Genomic DNA, 20,881 nt, shown 5'->3' with positions numbered 1-20,881 from the left:
AGAAACACTATACATTGTTGAAAGTGTATTTTACCGCTAATCCATACGTTAATTGTAATAAATCGCACAGAGTGAAAGCGATAGAAATTCACATCATGTGGATTATTCATCTAGGATAACTCTAGTATGTACAAAATGTAGATATGAGAGAAGTGAAGAGAAGAGAAGTTTCCCTCCCAAGCCCTATTCTTACCCCGTAGGTAATAAGGATACTTCGGGGAGAGATGTACTTGTAGTGGGGAGAGATGTACCTTGTGCACTAGTATTTCTTCACAAGAAGGTTGTTGATAGAGTGTTGTTACTTGAATGCCTTCAAGAGAAACAATTAGGACACGAGAGAGATGGAGATAGGAGTAAAGGTAGAAGTAGTAGAAGACATGGAGGTGTAGGTTGGGCTTGGAGATGAAAAACAAAAAAAAACAAAAATCAACAAAATAACGAATAAGAAAAAAACACCTTACTTATCAAACCCTTCGAGAGTATTTTTCAATTTGATGAAGATGGCAAGAGATAGAAGACTTCAGCCTTGATTGACTAGAGTTGATGTTTACAAGGATGCTTTCAAGTTTAGCTAGCCTTCCTCAAAGGTAAGTGTAGGGCGAAAGGCTAATTTGGCATGAATCCTCTCACTCCCTCTTAAATGAATTTCAAAAAAGAAGAGGTCCCCTTTTATAGGTTAAAGGAATCCCCAAGGGTTACACAAGAAAGAGAAGAGCCAGTGTGAACATGAACTGTCAAAGTTTGAAATGGGTTGTCCCTCCATGATGTGGGCAGACTAAGTTCCACCATTTTGATCATATCTCCTCAACCGTGGCTTCAAATAAAACAGTATAAATAGGTACAAAAAAATTCAACTCTTAAGCTACAACCCCTATTTTATATACTTTTTCCAATTCGGATTGGAACCTTGTGTAAAAAAATCATCAAAACAGGGTACATTTCTAGCAGCAAAAGTCTTCTGGTGGTCCCCTTAGCTTAGAATTTCATTTGATTCCAATGGACACCTCATGCAATATGAAAGCATGACATTACTCCTTGACAAAGGTTTGTAATCGTCCTCTTAATAAAGCATTAAAACTAGTGCATCTTTGAAAATCATGCAAGCTAGTGTCCCACTAGGATTTGATTCCTTCCTAGTAGCTATTAAAAAGAAATATAAGAAAAAGATATAAAATATCTAAAAAATATATTTATTGAAAATCACACTAGCTGTAGGATCTATATAGAGTGTGGGGTTATAATGGGATAATAGAAACAAAGAACCAATGCTTTTTTTTCCCTAAGTTAAAGAGGTGTGACTATTGATGCTTTTTCCCACAATACTTTGTAACTGTAAAGTAAGAATATGTTACCCTTGAGATAAATAGTAGGATGAGATAGAAAGATTATTATTATACTTAAATATGCATATGTACATTATGAAAAATATAATTATATATAAAAAATCATACAATTAATCTCCTAGCATTCGTTCCCACTATGTATGTTCCACAGCACGATATCAATCTCCTTGTAAATCTTCCAAGCTTTTATCTTCATTGATAGGTTCCAAGGATTTATCTTCACTTTGATCTTCACTTGTGTCTTGCTATTCCCTTCCTCAATATCTTTTGGTTCACTGTCTTCTCTTCTCTTAAACATTTTGATCTGTTTTCCTGCAATGGGAACCCTTACTTCTGTACCATCTAGTTCAGACAAGCTGTAAATAGCATTTTCATGCACATGCTTTACAACATACGGTCCAAACCATCTTTTTGAGAATTTACGCATAACTGTGTGTTGGTTATCAAGGCTAGTATCATATACTAAAACCCAGTCACCTTTGTCAATTGCTTTGCTCCTGAGTTGATGTCGCTTATTAAAGTAATCTTTGTTCTTCAACCTGGCATTTTTAGTCGCTTTTTTGTAGCCTCAATGTCTCCAGGCCTTCTCTCTAGTTTCCTTATACGCAATGCAAGGAGCTCTTCCTTGCTAAGCCCCTCTTGCCAAGGTAGTACATTCCATGTGGGAATTGTATCTTCACTCAGCATCACTGGCTTTTGACCATACATCAACTCCGCAGGCATGTAGCCAGTTACTGAGCTATTGTACGATCAGCCCGCAAAGAATATGGCAACAGTTTTGGCCACTCACCAACTCTTCCTTCGCAAGACTTGGCCAAATCTTTGATGATAGGAGGATGGCCTCTTTCACTCTTTTCATTTCCTTCGGGGTTGTAGGCTGTCATAAGAGAAAGCTTGATTCCTAATCTAGAAAAGAACTCCCTTGCTTCCTCCGCATCCAGTTCACCTATGTCTGCAGTGCTCTTTCCCACACAACCATAACGACAAATCACCTCATCAAGAAGGAATTTGTATACAGCTTCTGTGGTTTTTGATCTTAATGCTCGCCCCTTTAACATGACTAGTTAGGTCCTCTCGTGCAAGAACTAAGTATCTCATCTGCTAAAGTCCTAAAGGCATCGTGACTAGATCCACGACCCATTTATAGTGCATGGCTAGTGGATATGTAGGGTGCAATCCATCACGATGTCGGACATTTGAATACATTTGACAAGTTACACACGACTCTACAAATTGAGATACATCTTTATACATACCCTTCGACCAGTATTTTTCTTTCAACTTGGAGAAGGTTGCCCACACACACCTGTGTCTAGCCCATACACTCTCATGAAACTCTTGCATAAGCTTTACTTGAGTCTCTTTTTTACATATAACCCTTTGTGGTGTAACACCCTTTTGTTTAGGATGCTTCCACAAGTAACCATCCCTCAAAAAGTACTCATATGCTTTCCTGCGTATCCTCTTGAATTCTTGTTCAGACCAATCATCCAATTTTGTTAGAGTACTCAAGTAGCTTCCAATAAGAATCCAATCACCTTCATAAAGCTCTTTCAAGAAAAATTCAAGTGGATTAGTCATGCAGACATTGTTACCTTTGACATGAGAGATAGCACGTCGTAGCTCTGTTTGAGGAGCCGTATGGACCGATCTCTTGAGCATCTAGAACACCACATTCTAGGGCATAATTTGAGCTCTTTGGACATTTCAACCTGCCATCCCAATTGGCCGATTTTGGATTCTTCTTGCCAAAAAAACGCATCATGTATACACACCTACTATCACCTACTTGCCCAGGCTCTTTGTTCCTGCTTTAGCACTCCAACTTGCACATGTCAGCATACATATCCCTGCTCATGCCCACTCCTAGCACCGAAAAACTTTGGCTCCAACCTCATTGCCCAAACCCCTTGTTGAACATTTTATGTTCAACCACAAACAAGCTTATTGACCTAAAAAACTGCAACACTAGAGCAAACACTTTGTACACACCATAACTTGATGTTGCGAGACACACCACCTATTAAGTGCATGCATTACTACCTAGATCAACATAATGTCAATCGAGGACACAAATGACATGATAGGCACATGGAGGCAATTTTTGTAGATTGTCAGGTTGAGATCATCCCACACATACAACACTATGGAAGGCCAACTAAACCAAAATAAACAATCTCACTTTTCTTAACTACACCACCCAAACCACATTCACACAAACAGAAGGAAACTCATCAAATCATACCAAAATTGTATGAAACTTAAGGAACACCATCCCTCGAATAGGATACACCAATCCAAACCTGTAAATCATGAATGACTTACGTCTTTGAGTCTTTAATTGTTTACCTTTTGTGTCTGATCTTCTTAATTGGGGACTTCTTTGCTCCTGCACAAGGTGATCAAAGTTGCATTTGCCACTAATAGCTTTTACGTACTATGTAAATCATTTTACTACTTCTACTTGATACAAGACTTAATTATAGCCCGACAAACCCCATTTAATTCCCCAAGTTAGTAACTTGCTTCAAAAGGGCCTTATCCAACATCATTTGCAATAGATGACCATCTATGAGCTATTATTGTCCATTTGTCCCCAAAACTCATATACATGATGTACAGGGTATGAAAATGGCTAACATGGCTTCAGATTTGGAAAAACTGCATCTCTAGATTGGGGTTAGACTTCTATCTTTTTTTCAATTTTTCTTCACCCATAGCTTGTATTCTCTATTCATAGCCTACTGACAAAGTTTGGCTTGATTTGGACTTGTATTTGGCTTTCTAAGCCAACTTTTTGGATTTCAGTCTCTAAGCTCTCACACATGGCTGCCCAACTTGAAATGAATTATATCTTGAGCATCCTCTGAACATGTAGAACCAATGATGATGACCATAATTTGGCTTGACCGCTGGTTGCCCCAACAGATGATTGAATTGTCATTTCTGCACCCCCCCCCCCCTTTTTTCTTACAGCATGGTTAGTCCCTTTTGTTTGTTAGGCTTCATTAAGTCACGTACAAGATAGACGATTTTCAGTATAAAGATCTACTTCCTATATACTGTTACCATATACATGTGGTAGTGATGTGTGTGAACACACTAGGACCGGCAGGGCATTTTTTTTCCTCTTTAGGACGTTTTTTCCCCCGTGCATTGTATATACGCCCATCACTCTAGGGCTATCTATCTTTCCATTGCACACTAAGTAATACACTCTCTATTGTGTGCCTTGAGCTTCCTTCATCTTCTCTAGGCTGTGTGCGTTTCTCTGCAACCCTACTTCCAACAATTGGTATCAGAGCAGGTTGCGTCCTCTCGGCCTTAATCGCCAGCTGCTCTAGTACATGCCTACTCACTTTCTCCGATTTCAGTGAGCTTTGGTGAGCGTTCGCAGGTAGACAAATACTTCGGGTGGGCTGGTAGCACTCGATCTACTCAGATTTTCGATTTGGGCTCATTTCGGCCTCCGTTTCCACTACAGACAGATCTGCACAGGCAATTTCGTCATTTTGTGCAGAATTTTTGTCAGTGCCATTTTCTGCATAACAGGTGCCTTATAGTCTTCTACGGTTTCTGCTATATAGCACGTGTTGTTCCCACTCCATTTCTCCTATTTTTGGGCAGTTTTCATATCAGGTGCAGCATTTACCATGGCTGACAACAACAACACAAATGTGTTCAAGATGTTTGCTGTTGAGGACAGGTTGGATGGGGACAACTACCCTATGTGGGCTTATATGATGCAACATGTTCTTGTATCAAAAGGCGTCTGGAACATTGTGCACGGCATTGATGTACGTCCTGGTTCTAAGGATGTAGGCGATGTTGAGGATATTGCAGGTCTTGCTGCAAGGATTGCTGCTGTTAGAGTTGTTTTGCCTACGGCAGAAAAAGCTCGTTGGGATGTTAAGGATGCGTAGGATCATGCATTGATTGCGTTGTCTGTGAAGCGCACCATTGTTCCTCACATCCGTTCAACAAAATCTGCAAAACAGGCTTGGGATATTTTGGCTGGTCTTTATGCAAGCCACAATGAGGCTAACATTGCTTTGCTGTGTAAAGAGCTGGAGTCGAAGATTATGCATGAGGAAGATGATATGGACACTTTCCTTGCTAGTGTCAAGGATATCAATGAGCAACTTATTTCTGCAGGTGAAGTCATTTCAGACAGTTCCCTTGTGCAGACTGTTCTTGATGCCTTACCAGATTCTTACCACACTTTTGCTAGTACTTGGAGACTTATGACCCAAGGAAATCCTGAAGTTGTCACGTTTGATGCATTATGCACATTGCTGTTGCAAGAGTCACTTTCCAGAAAAAACAGGATTAGACAGCGTGCAGTTGAACAGGCTTTTATTGCTTCTCAGAGAAAGGGTGGTAACAGCAATGTAGCCACTTCTTATGGTTCTGGTGCGAGTGGCAAAAATTATGTTCCTAATGCTTCTGCTGGGAGCAATTCGTCTGGAAATTCTAGTGATAAGGGCAAAAAGAAGATGCGTTGCCATTATTGTAAAGCCAATGATCACTTGATCAAGTCGTGTCCTAAGTTGAAGGCCAAAGAGGCTAAGAAGAAAGAGGGTGGTTCCACTGCAAATGTTGGTTCCACTACAAATGCAGCCATTGTTGAGTCTTCTGTGAAAGGAGACTGTGTTGCTGATGTTGATGCAGAATGGGCTTTTATCACAGAGTGCACTTACAATCCTGTTGTCCATGATCCATGCTTGTCAGTTGCTGCAAATTCACATGTGTGGTATTTTGACAGTGCTGCTACAAAGCACATTACCTCACATCGTGAATTGTTTACCTCTCTCGAGTCTGTCCCTCATGGGAATTCAGTCACTTGTGCCAACAACGCCTCCTATCCGGTTCAGGGAGTTGCAAAGATTGTGCTCACTCCTGCTAATGGCAGTTCCTTCACACTTGTTGATGCACTTTATGTACCTGGGATCAAGAAGAATCTCTTGTCTGTATTCACACTTGCTAGACTTGGACTTGTAGTCAAATTTGTGGATGACAGATGTACAGTTCATGATGTCAGTTTCGGTGATGAAATTGTTGCATTTGGGTTTTTGTGTCGTGGGTTATATAAGCTCACTTTGTATGACAAGTGTGGACAAAATTTTGTAGATGCTATTGCAGATTCAAGGGCTATTTTAGATGGAAAACTTTGGCATGCACGTTTTGGTCATCTGAATTTTTCCAGTTTGCTGCGTGTGCAGAAATCTGATATGGTTGCTTCTTTGCTGCCTCTTGAAGCACCTGTCAAACATGTTTTTGAAGGCTGTATTTTGGGTAAGATGCAGCGTTCTAAGTTTCCAAAGGATGGTTCAGTTCGGGCCACATGTAGCTTGCAGCTTGTGCATAGTGATAATTGTGGGCCCATGCAAACTCCGTCCTTGGGCAATTACCTGTACTTCGTGACTTTTATTGATGATTACTCCAGGCATGCATGGGTATTTCCGCTTAAAGTGAAGTCCGAAGTTTTTATGTGCTTCAAACAATTTCTAGCTATGGCTGAAAATGTCTCGAAATGTACTATGGGCACCCTCCGTTCCGATGGAGGGGGGGAGTATATGTCTAATGAATTTAATGCATTTCTGGCTAGTCGTGGGATAAAACACCAATGTACAATGCCTTACACACCTCAGCAAAATGGTGTTGCTGAGAGGAAAAACAGGTCACTGACGGAAATGCCACGATGTATGGTCAAGAGTCAAGCTTTGCCGCATTCTTTTTGGCTTGAGGCCATCATGTGTGCTACTTATGTACTTAACAGGTGTCCTACAAAAGCTTTGCAATCTATTACTCCATATGAAGCATGGCATGATAGAAAGCCTCTATTGAGCACATGGGTGTTTTTAGCTATTTGGCATATGCTTTGGTGCCACAAGTGCAGGGCATAAAATTGGATGATAAGGCTGTCAAATGTACTTTTGTTGCTCATAGTGCTGAAATCAAAGGTTACAGGTTGTATCATCCGCAAACAAAACGTATTCTGGTTCCTCGGGATGTAGTGTTTGTGGAAGATTCTGTTCAACCCTTGTTGTCATGTACTAGAGACAGTAATGTAAGCTCACAGGACATTTATGACACTTTGTTGCCTCTTTTCAGTGGTGGAAATACGAATGTAAGTTGCAATGAGACAAATGTACAGCCTATGGGGGTTTTTGAAAATGTTCTAGATCAACCTATTACTGATGCAGATGTACATGATATACTTGATGAGGAAAGGGCTGAAAATGAGCAGGCTAGAGGTATGCCAAAATGGCTGGTGCACACTTTGCATGACAGTAAATTGGATGCACCTTTGTCTAGTCGTACTCGTTCAGGCTCTCGCCATGCATCTTATGCATCAGATTGTTATGCTTTGGCTGTGTCTAGCTTACATGATGTTGAGGAGCCTCTCTCTTTTGATGAAGCACAGAATTCAGAAAATTGGATGGCTGCCATGCAATTAGAATGTGATGCACTCATAGAAAATGACACATGGACTTTATGTGATTTGCCTCCTGGCAAAAAGGCCATTGGTACGAAGTGGGTTTACAAGTTGAAATGCAAGCCGGATGGTGAGATTGATCGCCATAAGGCTCGACTTGTTGCAAAGGGTTATGCATAGCAAAAAGGCATAGATTATGAAGAGACTTTTGCTCCCACTTTTTGTATGACTACTGTGCGTTTTCTGTGTGCATTGGCAGCTCATTTTGGTTGGGATGTACATCAACCAGACATTGTTACTGCTTTCTTGAATGGTGACATATTTGAGGAAGTTTATGTAACGCAGCCTCGCGGTTTTGTCATAAAAGGACAAGAGGACAAAGTGTGGAGATGTAAGAAGGCTTTGTATGGGTTGAAGCAATCTCCTCGTGCTTGGTATGAGAAAGCTAACACTCATTTGGTTAAACGAGGCTTTCATAACAATCCAACAGAAAGCACATTGTATGTAAAGCGTGAGGGTGATGTACTTCTCATTGTGCTTCTTTATGTTGATGATTTGTTGATCACTGGACCAAATGAGAGACATATTGCTGAATTTAAGGCTGATTTGAATGCTACTTTCAAGATAAAAGATTTGGGGCTGTTGCATCATTATTTGGGTATATAATTTAAGCAGTGTGATGGTGGTATTGCCTTGTGTCAGAAAAGTTACATAGAGACGTTGCTATGTAAGTTTGGACTTGAGGATTGCAAACCTATTGCCACTCCCATGGAAACACGTTTGAAGTTGAGTCTACATGATGCTGGTGATCCTGCTGATGTCACTTTTTACCAAACTGTTGTTGGCTGCCTCATTTATGTATGCAACACGAGGCCGGATATTTAGTTTGCAGTCTCACAGGTCAACAGATTTATGCATAGCCCAGGGTCTAAGCATTGGCAGGCTGTCAAGTTTATTTTCCACTACCTTATTGGCACTTTACATCTTGGCTTGTTTTATCCCAAGGGGGGATCATTGCTGCCAGACTTACATGCTTTTTCGGACTCAGATTGGGATCGTTGTTTTGACACGCGAGTGTCCACAAGTGGTTTTTGTTTCATGCTTGGCAGCTCATGTATATCATGGTTGAGCAAGAAGCAACCTACTGTGGCCACTTCAATTGTGAGGCTGAGTACAGGGCAGCCGTCATAGCTACGGTTTAGTGTGTATGGCTTAGACGCCTTATGGCTTATTTAGGTGTTGGAGAGGACACTGCAAACACTATCTACACTGACAGTCAGAGCGCATTGGCAGTTGCGAGGAACCCAGTTTTTCATGCTCGCACAAAGCACATTGAGGTGCATTACAACTATGTCAGGGAGAGGCTCTCAGCAGGAGAGATCAGCTTGGCTTATGTGCCAACACAGGACAACCTTGCAGATGTTTTCACAAAGGCATTGTCTCGTGAGAAGCTTCAAGCTTTCCGCAAAGCTTTGGGATTACTCCCCTTTGTGGACTGATCCTGTCCTCAAGGCATGGCACTTCCCTTTACTCATGTGCCAGCTCTCGTTCACCGCATCACTCAAGGGGGGATTGGTTACCATATGCATGTGGTAGTGATGTGTGTGAGCACACTAAGACCATCAGGGCATTTTTTCCCTCTTTAGGAGGTTTTTTCCCCCGTGCATTGTATATACGCCCATCACTCTAGGGCTATCCATCTTTCCATTGCACACTAAGTAACACACTCTGTATTGTGTGCCTTGAGCTTCCTTCGTCTTCTCCAAGCTGTGTGTGTTTCTCTGCAACCCTAATTCCAACATATATGGCCTTATAGTCACATGAAGTGTCTGATAGGCAAATTTATACTTGATGGGTGCTTTTGTTTAGTCGCTTCACCAACTTTCTTTGTCCTTGTAGGCCATCCTTGAGTTTTATGACCATTCTCAGTCATTTTTGGCCTCATATTGCTATTGAAGAATGATCAACATTCTTTTGTTACCTCTGACATTATAGCCTTGTGCATATGGCTTTTGAGACATACCTCATGAACTTTCATCATTTTCCTATACCTTCTTCTTTCTTGTACTGCTTAGGCATCTCTTCAGTCTTTTCTCATCCGGATTATGGGTTTTTTTCATGTTTTTCTCAAGAGAATCTCAAAAATAATTAAATAAAATAAAAAATCAACTCAGCAAAAGGCAAAATGATTTGAATAGAGTTATAAATGCTATGTACATTGTACACATGTCCCTAGGGGCTTATATATGGCTTTTGTCCCCGTGCTTTTCTTGTAATGCTATTATGAAGGCATATACTCTAAATTTTATCAAAAAATTATCACAATCAAATGCAAAAATTCAGTGCAGCTCACAAAACATTGCCCTCTAATATTCATAATATTAGGTCCGCATTTAGAATGCCTTTCCCCCCCCGGTCTCCTATTTGGAGTCCTCTTGGACGACAGTGTTATCGGCAAGGGTATGTGTTGTGCTCGGGCAATCAAAAATTATGCCAATGCGGGCCTTGTAATGTAGCCCTATTATGGATACACATTCAAAGGATGGAAAAAATTTATGATGTGCAAGATGTGGGTATAAGAAATTTGCTTATCAGTATTTGCTAGCGAGGCTTCCTATTCTAAGCAATGTGATGGTCTTTGAAGCTCCTGCGCCTTTTTCTTTATTGAAGGTTGTAGAGAGATTTGGACTTCCTCTTTGGTTGCCTCTGGCTATTTTTCTTCCGAGGTTTTCCTATGCATTCACTTTATCTCCTGATCCGTAAGCCTTGTGTAGCATGCAGTGTTGAAGTGAGCAACTTGCTTGCTTCTAATTGTATTGTAGCCATAGGAGGAATTGAAAGAATTCAAGCGGCGATGCAGTGATGTGATGGTCTTTGAAGCTCCTGCGCGGTTTTCTTTATTGAAGGTTATAGAGAGATTTGACTTCCTCTTTGGTTGCCTCTGGCTATTTTTCTTCCGAGATTTTCCTATGCATTCACTTTATCTCCTTATCCGTAAGCCTTGTGTAGCATGCAGTGTTGAAGTGAGCAACTTGCTTGCTTCTAATTGTATTGTAGCCATAGGAGGAATTGAAAGAATTCAAGCAGCGGTGCAGTGACAGTAGAGAGAGAGAGAGAGAGAGAGAGAGAGAGAGAGAGAGAGAGAGAGAGAGAGAGGAGATCAATGGCATCAAATGTGAAAACTTAAAAGAGAGAAAATATATGATAGGCTGGAGGAGTTGGCTTCTATGATTTATTTCCCCTTTTTAAGTGTACAACCATGCACTCTATGTAGGTTGATTCTCTTATCAATGGTACACAATCACCTTCTTTTCCATGATTTGATATGAAATTTTTATATGAGAATATACATGATATGTATAAATAAAGTAATATATGTCTATAAATGAGAAGTTTTGAATAATGATAGCATTGTGTTGTTTTGAATTTTTATTAAAATAGCATTTTGCAATTATTTTTTCCATCATTTGAAATGTGCAAAGATGCCCTCTATCTAATTTGATTCTATTATTGATGGTGTCACTATAATCTCTATTTTTGTCTTAGGTAATATGCCATGTTTATATAAGAATATGTATGCCACGTCTTAACATAAGAAAGTTTTTAAAAGCTAAAAAATATGCATATAAAATGAAAAGCTCACAAACTTTATGCCCCTCACAAAGAATATAAAGTTCCCTTTGCATTACATTGTGACTTGCAAAAACATAAAGGGCAAGCATCAAAATTGCATTTCTCACATTGTGATAAACCATGACATTGAGGGAAGCACCAAAATTGCATTGAGATAGAGGCAAAAGCCTTGAAAAACATTGCCACAATTACAAATGCATGAAAAAGAAAGCTAGCAAAAAGAAAATTCCCCTTCTAGCTTTGTTGCTTCCATATCAGGAGTTGGATATTTTTTTCCATTTGGTTTAGATGGTTTGAACCGCTTTCAAACCAGATTTAGAAGGCCTCCAAACTGGGTTTATAGGTTCATAATTTTGATCCACCATCACTCAACCTTCCAATCTTGGGTTTGGTTTCTTGAAATCAACCAAAACGGACTTTGTTCTTCCTTGGAATAACCTATGACCTTTCTCTTCAATTTTTTTATTATTTTTTTTGTTTCCTAAGCTCATAGCATTGTCGTTCCTCTTTTTGGAATCCTTAGAGGGATTTTTACTGTTGTTCGACTCACTAGCACTATTTGGCTTGTTCTTCTTGGCTTGTGTCCTCATAACTACTTTGACCATAACTGTGGGTTCAGTATTAACAAAGGAGCTAATTATCAAGACATTTACTATGTTGATTGACATTTTTCCTTTGTTTGCTAAGTTCCTAGGATAATCCTCTGAACAATGACCCCCTTTTCTACCACATTGTATGCAATAAGCCTTGATTGGCTTAGCATTTTTTATCAGTTTTGGGAAATAATCATTTGATCCACAATTATGGCAAATTTTCTTTCAAACTTTAAGAATTGGTTTCATCATGGGTGGCCTAAGCCCCTGATTTGCGATGAAGTACACATGTGCTAGTTCTGGAGATGCCTAATAAAGTGGTTCCACCATGGCAGTTTTTGATTGATTATACCTTTTTTCCTCTACTATCACAGTTGATAAACTAGCTTCATTGTATGTCATAATTGGTATTGTGGCTTGCTCTTTCACTTGTCCTTTAAAAAGCGCGGGTTGTGTTCTCTCCATAGGCATTCATGGCTTTTGTATTTGGCCCATAATAGGTGGATACCGATACATAGGTTTTCCATGTGGTCTCATAGGCACAGACTAAATATTCCCTTTGTACTTTGGTCGATAATAGCACTCATTAGTCTCATGGTTTGTCCAATTTTCCTCAATAGCACACCATTTAGGTGGCCTCGTTGGTCTCATGGGTTGCCCTTTTGGTGGACCTTAGCCTAGCTCCCTCACTAGCATTCTTTGCATGTTGCAATCATGTCATTCATTTGTTTGAGCATGTCTTCTATGGCATTCAAAGGAGCTACCATAGTGGGTCCTACTTGTGATGGGAAAATAGATGCAGCTCTCTCACTTTGATTATCTCTCACATTTCTCTCTTTGCTGGAAATCTCATAGTCATCCCCCAAGTCTATCACATCAAGGATGCGTGCTTCCGAGGTAGTGTGTTTCATACTAATGAGGCCTAAGAACAATGAGACATGTCTTTCCTTGACTAAAATGTCCAACTCCGAGAATCTATCAACACATTCTCATTCTGCTTACACAATCTCTCATAGACTCTCCTTGCTTTTGTTAAAAGCTATAGATTTGTGCTCTGTACTATGCTTGATTCCCATTTTTGAGCAAGCAACAACAAATATGCTAGCCAATGCTGGTAAGTCTATAATTGATGTAGGAGGTATGGTTTGAAACCAAGTCAAAGCCTTACCTTCTAAAGTCATTCCAAATCCCTCGAACTAAGTATGGAACTCAAATTTCTTTTTCGCTCTTAGCATTTGCTTGAAGCTTGCTAGGTTTCATATGGATCCCCAAATCCACTATATTTTTTGACTCATTTTTGAAGATCAACTAGTCTAACTCTCCAATTATGTTTAGCACATGGTCTCTTGGCCGGTGGTCCTCCATCCACATCTTCAAACCAATTGCTTGGTAATGGTGACTCATTTAGCCCTTTTTTGGCTCTAGTGTCACCCAATCTTCCTCTATTTGCAATGGTTTTCTCTCCTCTCACCAAGTTTTCACCACTAAGATGGGTTCCATGGGTCGCAATGTCCCGTTGATTGGCCATACTGCCAAAAGATGTATCTGTTGGTCCAAATTTTTAATCGGTTTTAGGTCTCATTCCCACGATCATATTTGTGATAGAATAGCCCTAATATTTGGTATGTTCAACCTCTTTCGGGGTCATCATAACAAATTTACCGTTAAATTTTTTCCTAAAGAGATGTATAGAAAGGTTTGTAGCACCTTTCTCCTTGATCTTGAAAATAATCATGATCTTCAAGGGTGTTACGTGCCCTAGTTTGGCATGAGCTATCCACATCAAATCTCTCATAGTATTGTCTTTCCAACAATAGACTCCTAGCCTTGGGTTATCACTCTATATACACCTTAGAGGCTTGATGTCAATCTGATCATAACCTTCCAATTAAAGTACATATAGTCCCCCTTTGGTGGTCATGTCTGGAATCAGAAGATCAACTTCCAGTCCCCATTTGTCCACAGTGTCGAGATTCACAATCTTTAAGTATTGTGTTCCGTTTTGGTCCATATAGAAGGTTTCTTGCTTGTTGGCTCTAATCTCCTCTTCAAATTCAACACTATGGTCATCGACTCTAATCATGGATTCCTTGTTAGGATCCTATTAAATATAAGCCACGTGAGTGTTGGTTTTGTAAAAGGTCAATATGTGCTTAAACATATTGAATGAGTGGAAAAGGAAGACATCCATGAAGTTGAGTTAGAGTGAGTATCTAGTACTTCTTTAAGTATGGTCTCTAAGGGTCCCCCTTGGTTGACACTCTCTGCACTAGACACTCTACTCTCATTTTATTGATTAAAATATTGATTTGCTAGTACACGTCCTGATCTAAGGTACATAAAGACCAACAATGCTTAATGGAGTCAAGAAAGCATTGGAGTCAAGTACCTGGTCTTTAGATTCAATACCAACCCAATTCAGTTGTCGTAATTCTTTTTTTATAAACTATCTCTTTGTTTAAGCTTGATCTTAACTAGTCCAACAAAAGCAAACAATCTATTAGCTACAAATATATACAATGACTCCTGGTATAAAAAATCAGTCCTAATTTTTACAAAAATTGTCAAAGGATCAATATGCAACCATCAATTTCTAAAGGCTCGGTTTCTAATAGCAAAAAGTATCCAAATGACTCCAAATTTTTTAGGCTATCTATGTGATAAGTATTCTACCTTGAGCAACCAAAAAATTTCAAAATTTATTATCTGGATGGCAAGAGATAATACGAACGATTAGTATCTACTAGCACTGAAAAGCATCTTTTTGCACTTTTAATGATACCCACTGGTTAAGAGTGTGCACAAAAAGCTTTGAATAAGTTTTTAACCATTTTAGCAATACAAGTAGCTAACTTAGTCAAAACTTCTCCAAATCACTTGAAATTTGGCACATGCAGTCTATTACTATCATAAATCAAATCAAGAAAATTAAAATTTTGAACTTTCAGGGTAGGAGATAATAAAGGCGATTGTTATCTCTCACCTTGAAATGAGGAAATTTGTCTACTTTTTTGACCTACATTAGATATGCACACTATAGACAAGTCACTTGACACGTTTCATGAGGTTTGGATCAAATTTCCAAGTTTCTACACAAATTTTTACATCTGTTATTGGACTTTAGAGAAAACTAGGTCCAACTGATACTTTTCAAATCCAAATGACTCCAAATTTGAATCAGAGACTCGATAAACTATGGTCTAGCCTATGGTATATCCAAATGATGAAAAATTTGCCTTTCCATAACCAAAGATAGTGAGCGCAATTATTATCCTAGAGCCCATATTTGTACAATTCTTAACTTTTGGTGATTCTCACAATCAGTACAAGGTGTTTTAAGACTTGTCAAGAGTTTTCAACCACTTTGGATGAGTTTTAATGTACTTAACTTCACTTGCCTGATGATGAGAGGTGGAAGTAGGCCCGACTTGAAATTTGTACATGGATGAGCTTAAGACTTCTACAACCTTCATAGAAGTGTTATAGTTCACCTTAATAAGATACCCGTAAGCTTAAAGTATAATTTTAGCCTCATACAAAGAAAGGAATTATTATCTACAGGTCTATTTTTTGAATTCTGGTCTTTTATAGAGGATTATAAGAACTGTTGGAAAAAAAACCCAAATTTTCATTCATTAACTAATGAAGAGGTAATAATCTCCTTTTTAGCTGAACTTTGAAATTTTATTTGATGTTAGTTTTGACTTACCACAATGTTTTCAAAGCTTTCCCAAGACCAATTTTTTACTAGAAATGCTATTTGATGGACTTTTAAGCTTACCTTAGGAGTCTAGAATCTGAAAATTGTGAAATTTCATGGAACAACTCATTGATGGTAGTTTAGAGCATGAGGTAGATAGGAAATGATGTCTTCTTGTCCTACTCCCAAAAAAAAACAACAAGAGGGTACTGGAAAGTGTCCAAAAACACTGATTTTTTCCTTGTATTTTAATGATTCGAGTGTCAACTTTCAGACTCTTACTCCAACTCATCAACCACTCAAAAACTAGAACTCCCCATCACCTTCCTCATCGATCATATGTGACTCATCTTCATACCTTACCCTTGATAGAGTATCTGCAATTGTATTATCTTTACGTGCAATGTGCTTAAACTTGGGATTTAAGGACTTAATATAGGCAATCCATCGCAACATAGCTATTACTGTATACATGTGGTAGTGATGTGTGTGAACACACTAGGATAGCCGGGGCATTTTTTTCCTCTTTAGGAGGTTTTTTCCCCCATGCATTGTATATACGCCCATCACTCTAGGGCTATCCATCTTTCCATTGCACACTAAGTATTACACTCTCTATTGTGTGCCTTGAGCTTCCTTCATCTTCTCCAAGATGTGTGCATTTCTCTGCAACCCTAATTCCAACAATTGGTATCAGAGCAGGTCACGTCCTCTCGGGCTTAGTCGCCAGCTGCTCCAGCACACGCCTGCTCACTTTCTCCGATTTTAGTGAGCTTTGGCAAGCGTTCACAGGTTGACAAATATTTTATGAGAGGTCGAAGAGCTTGGTCTGCTCAGAATTTTGATTTGGGCTCATTTCGGCCTCTGTTTCCACTACAGGCTACTAGTATTGCACAAGCTATTTCGTCATTTTGTGCAGAATTTCTATCAGTGCCGTTTTTTGCATAACAGATGCCTTATAGTCTTCTACGGTTTGTGCTATATAGCACAGGTTGTTCCCGCTCCGTTTCTCCTATTTTCGGGTAGTTTTCACATCAGGTGCAGCATTTACCATGGCTGACAACAACAACACAGATGTGTTCAAGATGTTTGCTGCTGAGGACAGGTTGGATGGGGACAACTACCCTATGTGGGCTTATATGATGCAACATGTTCTTGTGTCAAAGGGTGTCTGGAACATTGTGCAGGGCATTGATGTACGTCCTGGTTCTGAGGATGTAGGCGATGTTGAGGATGTTGCAGGTCTTGCTGCAAGGATTACAACTATTAAAGTTGATTTGCCTATGACAAAACAAGCTCGTTGGGATGTTAACGATACGTAGGCTCATGCATTGATTGCGTTGTCTATGAAGCGCACCATTGTTCCTCACATCCGTTCAACAAAATCTGCAAAACAGGCTTGGGATATTCTAGCAGGTCTTTATGCAAGCCGCAATGAGGCTAAAATTGCTTTGCTGCGTAAAGAGCTGGAGTCGAAGATTATGCATGAGGAAGATGATATGAACACTTTCCTTGCTAGTGTCAAGGATATCAATGAGCAACTTATTTCTGTAGGTGAAGTCATTTCAGACAGTTCCCTTGTGCAGATTGTTCTTGATGCTTTACCAGATTCTTACCAGACTTTTGCTAGTACTTGGAGACTTATGACCCAAGGAAATCCTGAAGTTGTCACGTTTGATGCATTATGCACATTGCTGTTGCAAGAGTCACTTTCCAGAAAAAACAGGACTAGACAGCGTGCAGTTGAACAGGCTTTTATTGCTTCTCAAAGAAAGGGTGGTAACAGCAATGTAGCCACTTCTTATGGTTCTGGTGCGAGTGGCAAAAATTATGTTCCTAATGCTTCTGCTGGCAACAATTCGTCTGGAAATTCTAGTGATAAGGGCAAAAAGAAGATGCGTTGCCATTATTGTAAAGCCAATGATCACTTGATCAAGTCGTGTCCTAAGTTGAAGGCCAAAGAGGCTAAGAAGAAAGAGGGTGGTTCCACTGCAAATGTTGGTTCCACTACAAATGCAACCATTGTTGAGTCTTCTGTGAAAGGAGACTGTGTTGCTGATGTTGATGCAGAATGGGCTTTTATCACAGAGTGCACTTACAATCCTGTTGTCCATGATGCATGCTTGTCAGTTGCTACAGATTCACATGTGTGGTATTTTGACAATGCTGCTACAAAGCACATTACCTCACATCGTGAATTGTTTACCTCTCTCGAGTCTGTCCCTCATGGGAATTCAGTCACTTGTGCCAACAACGCCTCCTATCCAGTTCAGGGAGTTGGAAAGATTGTGCTCACTGCTGCTAATGGCAGTTCCTTCACACTTGTTGATGCACTTTATGTACCTGGGATCAAGAAGAATCTCTTGTCTGTATTCACACTTGCTAGACTTGGACTTGTAGTCAAATTTGTGGATGACAGATGTATAGTTCATGATCTCAGTTTCGGTGATGAAATTGTTGCATTTGGGCTTTTGTGCCGTGGGCTGTATAAGCTCACTTTGTATGACAAGTGTGGACAAAATTTTGCAGATGCTGTTGCAGATTCAAGGGCTATTTCAGATGCAAAACTTTGGCATGCACGTTTTGGTCATTTGAATTTTGCCAATTTGTTGCATTTGCAGAAATCTGATATGGTTGCTTCTTTGCTGCCTCTTGAAGCACCTGTCAAACATGTTTGTGAAGGCTGTATTTTGGGTAAGATGCAGCGTTCTAAGTTTCCAAAGGATGGTTCAGTTCAGGCCACATGCAGGTTGCAGCTTATGCATAGTGATGTTTGTGGGCCCATGCAAACTCCGTCCTTGGGCAATTACCTGTACTTCATGACTTTTATTGATGATTACTCCAGGCATGCATGGGTATTTCCGCTTAAAGCGAAGTCCAAAGTTTTTATGTGCTTCAAACAATTTCTGGCTATGGCTGAAAATGTCTCGAAATGTACTATGGGCACCCTCCGTTCCAATCGAGGGGGGGAGTGTATGTCTCATGAATTTAATCCATTTCTGGCTAGTCGTGGGATAAAACACCAATGTACAGTGCCTTATACACCTCATCAAAATGGTATTGCTGAGAGGAAAAACAGGTCACTGACGGAAATGGCACAATGTATGGTCAAAAGTCAAGCTTTGCCGCATTCTTTTTGGCTTGAGGCCATCATGTGTGCCACTTATGTACTTAATAGGTGTCCTTCGAAAGCTTTGCAGTCTATTACTCCATATGAAGCATGGCATGATAGAAAGCCTTCTATTGAGCACATACCTGTTTTTGGCTGTTTGGCATATGCTTTGGTGCCACAAGTGGAGCGCAAAAAATTGGATGATAAGGCTGTCAAATGGATTTTTGTTGGTCATAGTGTTGAAAGAAAAGGTTAGAGGTTGTATCATCCGCAAACAAAACGTATTCTGGTTTCTTGGGATGTAGTGTTTGTGGAAGATTCTGTTCAGCCCTTGCTGTCATGTACTAGAGACAGTAATGTAAGCTCACAGGACATTTATGACACTTTGTTTCCTCTTTTGAGTGGTGGAAATACGAATGTAAGTTCTAATGAGGCAAATGTACAGCCTATGGGGGTTTCTGAAAATGTTTTAGATCAGCCTATTACTGATGCAGATGTACATGATGTACTTGATCAGGAAAGGGTTGAAAATGAGCAGGCTAGAGGTATGCCAAAATGGCTGGTGCACACTTTGCATGACAGTAAATTGGATGCACCTTTGTCTAGTCGTACTCGTTCAGGCTCTCGCCATGCATCTTATGCATCAGATTGTTATGCTTTGGCTATGTCTAGCTTACATGATGTTGAGGAGCCTCTGTCTTTTGATGAAGCACATAATTCAAAAAATTGGATGGCTGCCATGCAATCAGAATATGATGCACTTATAGAAAATGACACATGGACTTTATGTGATTTGCCTCCTGGAAAAAAGGCCATTGGTACGAAGTGGGTTTACAAGTTGAAATGCAAGCCGTATGGTGAGATCGATCACCATAAGGCTCGACTTGTTGCAAAAGGTTATGCACAACAAATAGGCATAGATTATGAAGAGACTTTTGCTCCCACTTGTCATATGACTACTATGCGTTTTCTATGTGCATTGGCAGCTCATTTTGGTTGGGATGTACATCAATCAGACATTGTTACTGCTTTCTTGAATGGTGACATATTTGAGGAAGTTTATGTAACGCAGCCTCGCGGTTTTGTCATAAAAGGATAAGGACAAAGTGTGCAGATGTAAGAAGGCTTTGTATGGGTTGAAGCAATCTCCTCGTGCTTGGTATGAGAAAGCTGACACACATTTGGTTAAATGAGGCTTTCGTACAGTTCAACAGAAAGCACATTGTATGTAAAGCGTGAGGGTGATGTACTTCTCATTGTGGTTCTTAATGTTGATGATTTGCTGATCACTGGACCAAATGAGAGAAATATTGCTGAATTTAAGGCTGATTTGAATGCTACTTTCAAGATGAAAGATTTGGGGCTGTTGCATCATTATTTGGGTATACAGTTTAAGCAGTGTGATGGTGGTATTGCCTTGTGTCAGAAAAGTTACATAGAGACATTGCTATGTAGGTTTGGACTTGAGGATTGCAAACCTATTGCCACTCCTATGGAAACAGGTTTGAAGTTGAGTCTACATGATGCTGGTGATCCTGCTGGTGTCACTCTTTACCAAACTGTTGTTGGCTGCCTCATTTATGTATGCAACACGAGGCCGGATATTCAGTTTGCAGTCTCACAGGTCAACAGATTTATGCATAGCCTAGGGTCTAAGCATTGGCAGGCTGTCAAGAGGATTTTTCGCTACCATAGTGGCACTTTACATCTTGGCTTGTTTTATCCCAAGGGGGGATCATTGCCGCCAGACTTACATGCTTTTTCGGACTCAGATTGGGATGGTTGTTTTGACACGCGAGTGTCCACAAGTGGTTTTTGTTTCATGCTTGGCAGTTCATGTATATCATGGTTGAGCAAGAAGCAACCTACTATGGCCACTTCGAGTTGTGAGGCTGAGTACATGGCAGTCTTCACAGCTACGGTTGAGTGTGTATGGCTTAGACGCCTTATGGTTGATTTGGGTGTTGGAGAGGACACTGCCAACACTATCTACACTGACAGTCAGAGCGCATTGGCAGTTGCGAGGAACCCAATTTTTGATGCTCGCACAATGCACATTGA

The sequence above is a fragment of the Adiantum capillus-veneris genome, chromosome 11 (genome assembly GCF_014529385.1).
Source record: "Adiantum capillus-veneris isolate H3 chromosome 11, ASM1452938v2, whole genome shotgun sequence".
NCBI lineage: Eukaryota > Viridiplantae > Streptophyta > Polypodiopsida > Polypodiales > Pteridaceae > Adiantum > Adiantum capillus-veneris.
Note: the sequence above shows the minus strand (reverse complement) of the source record.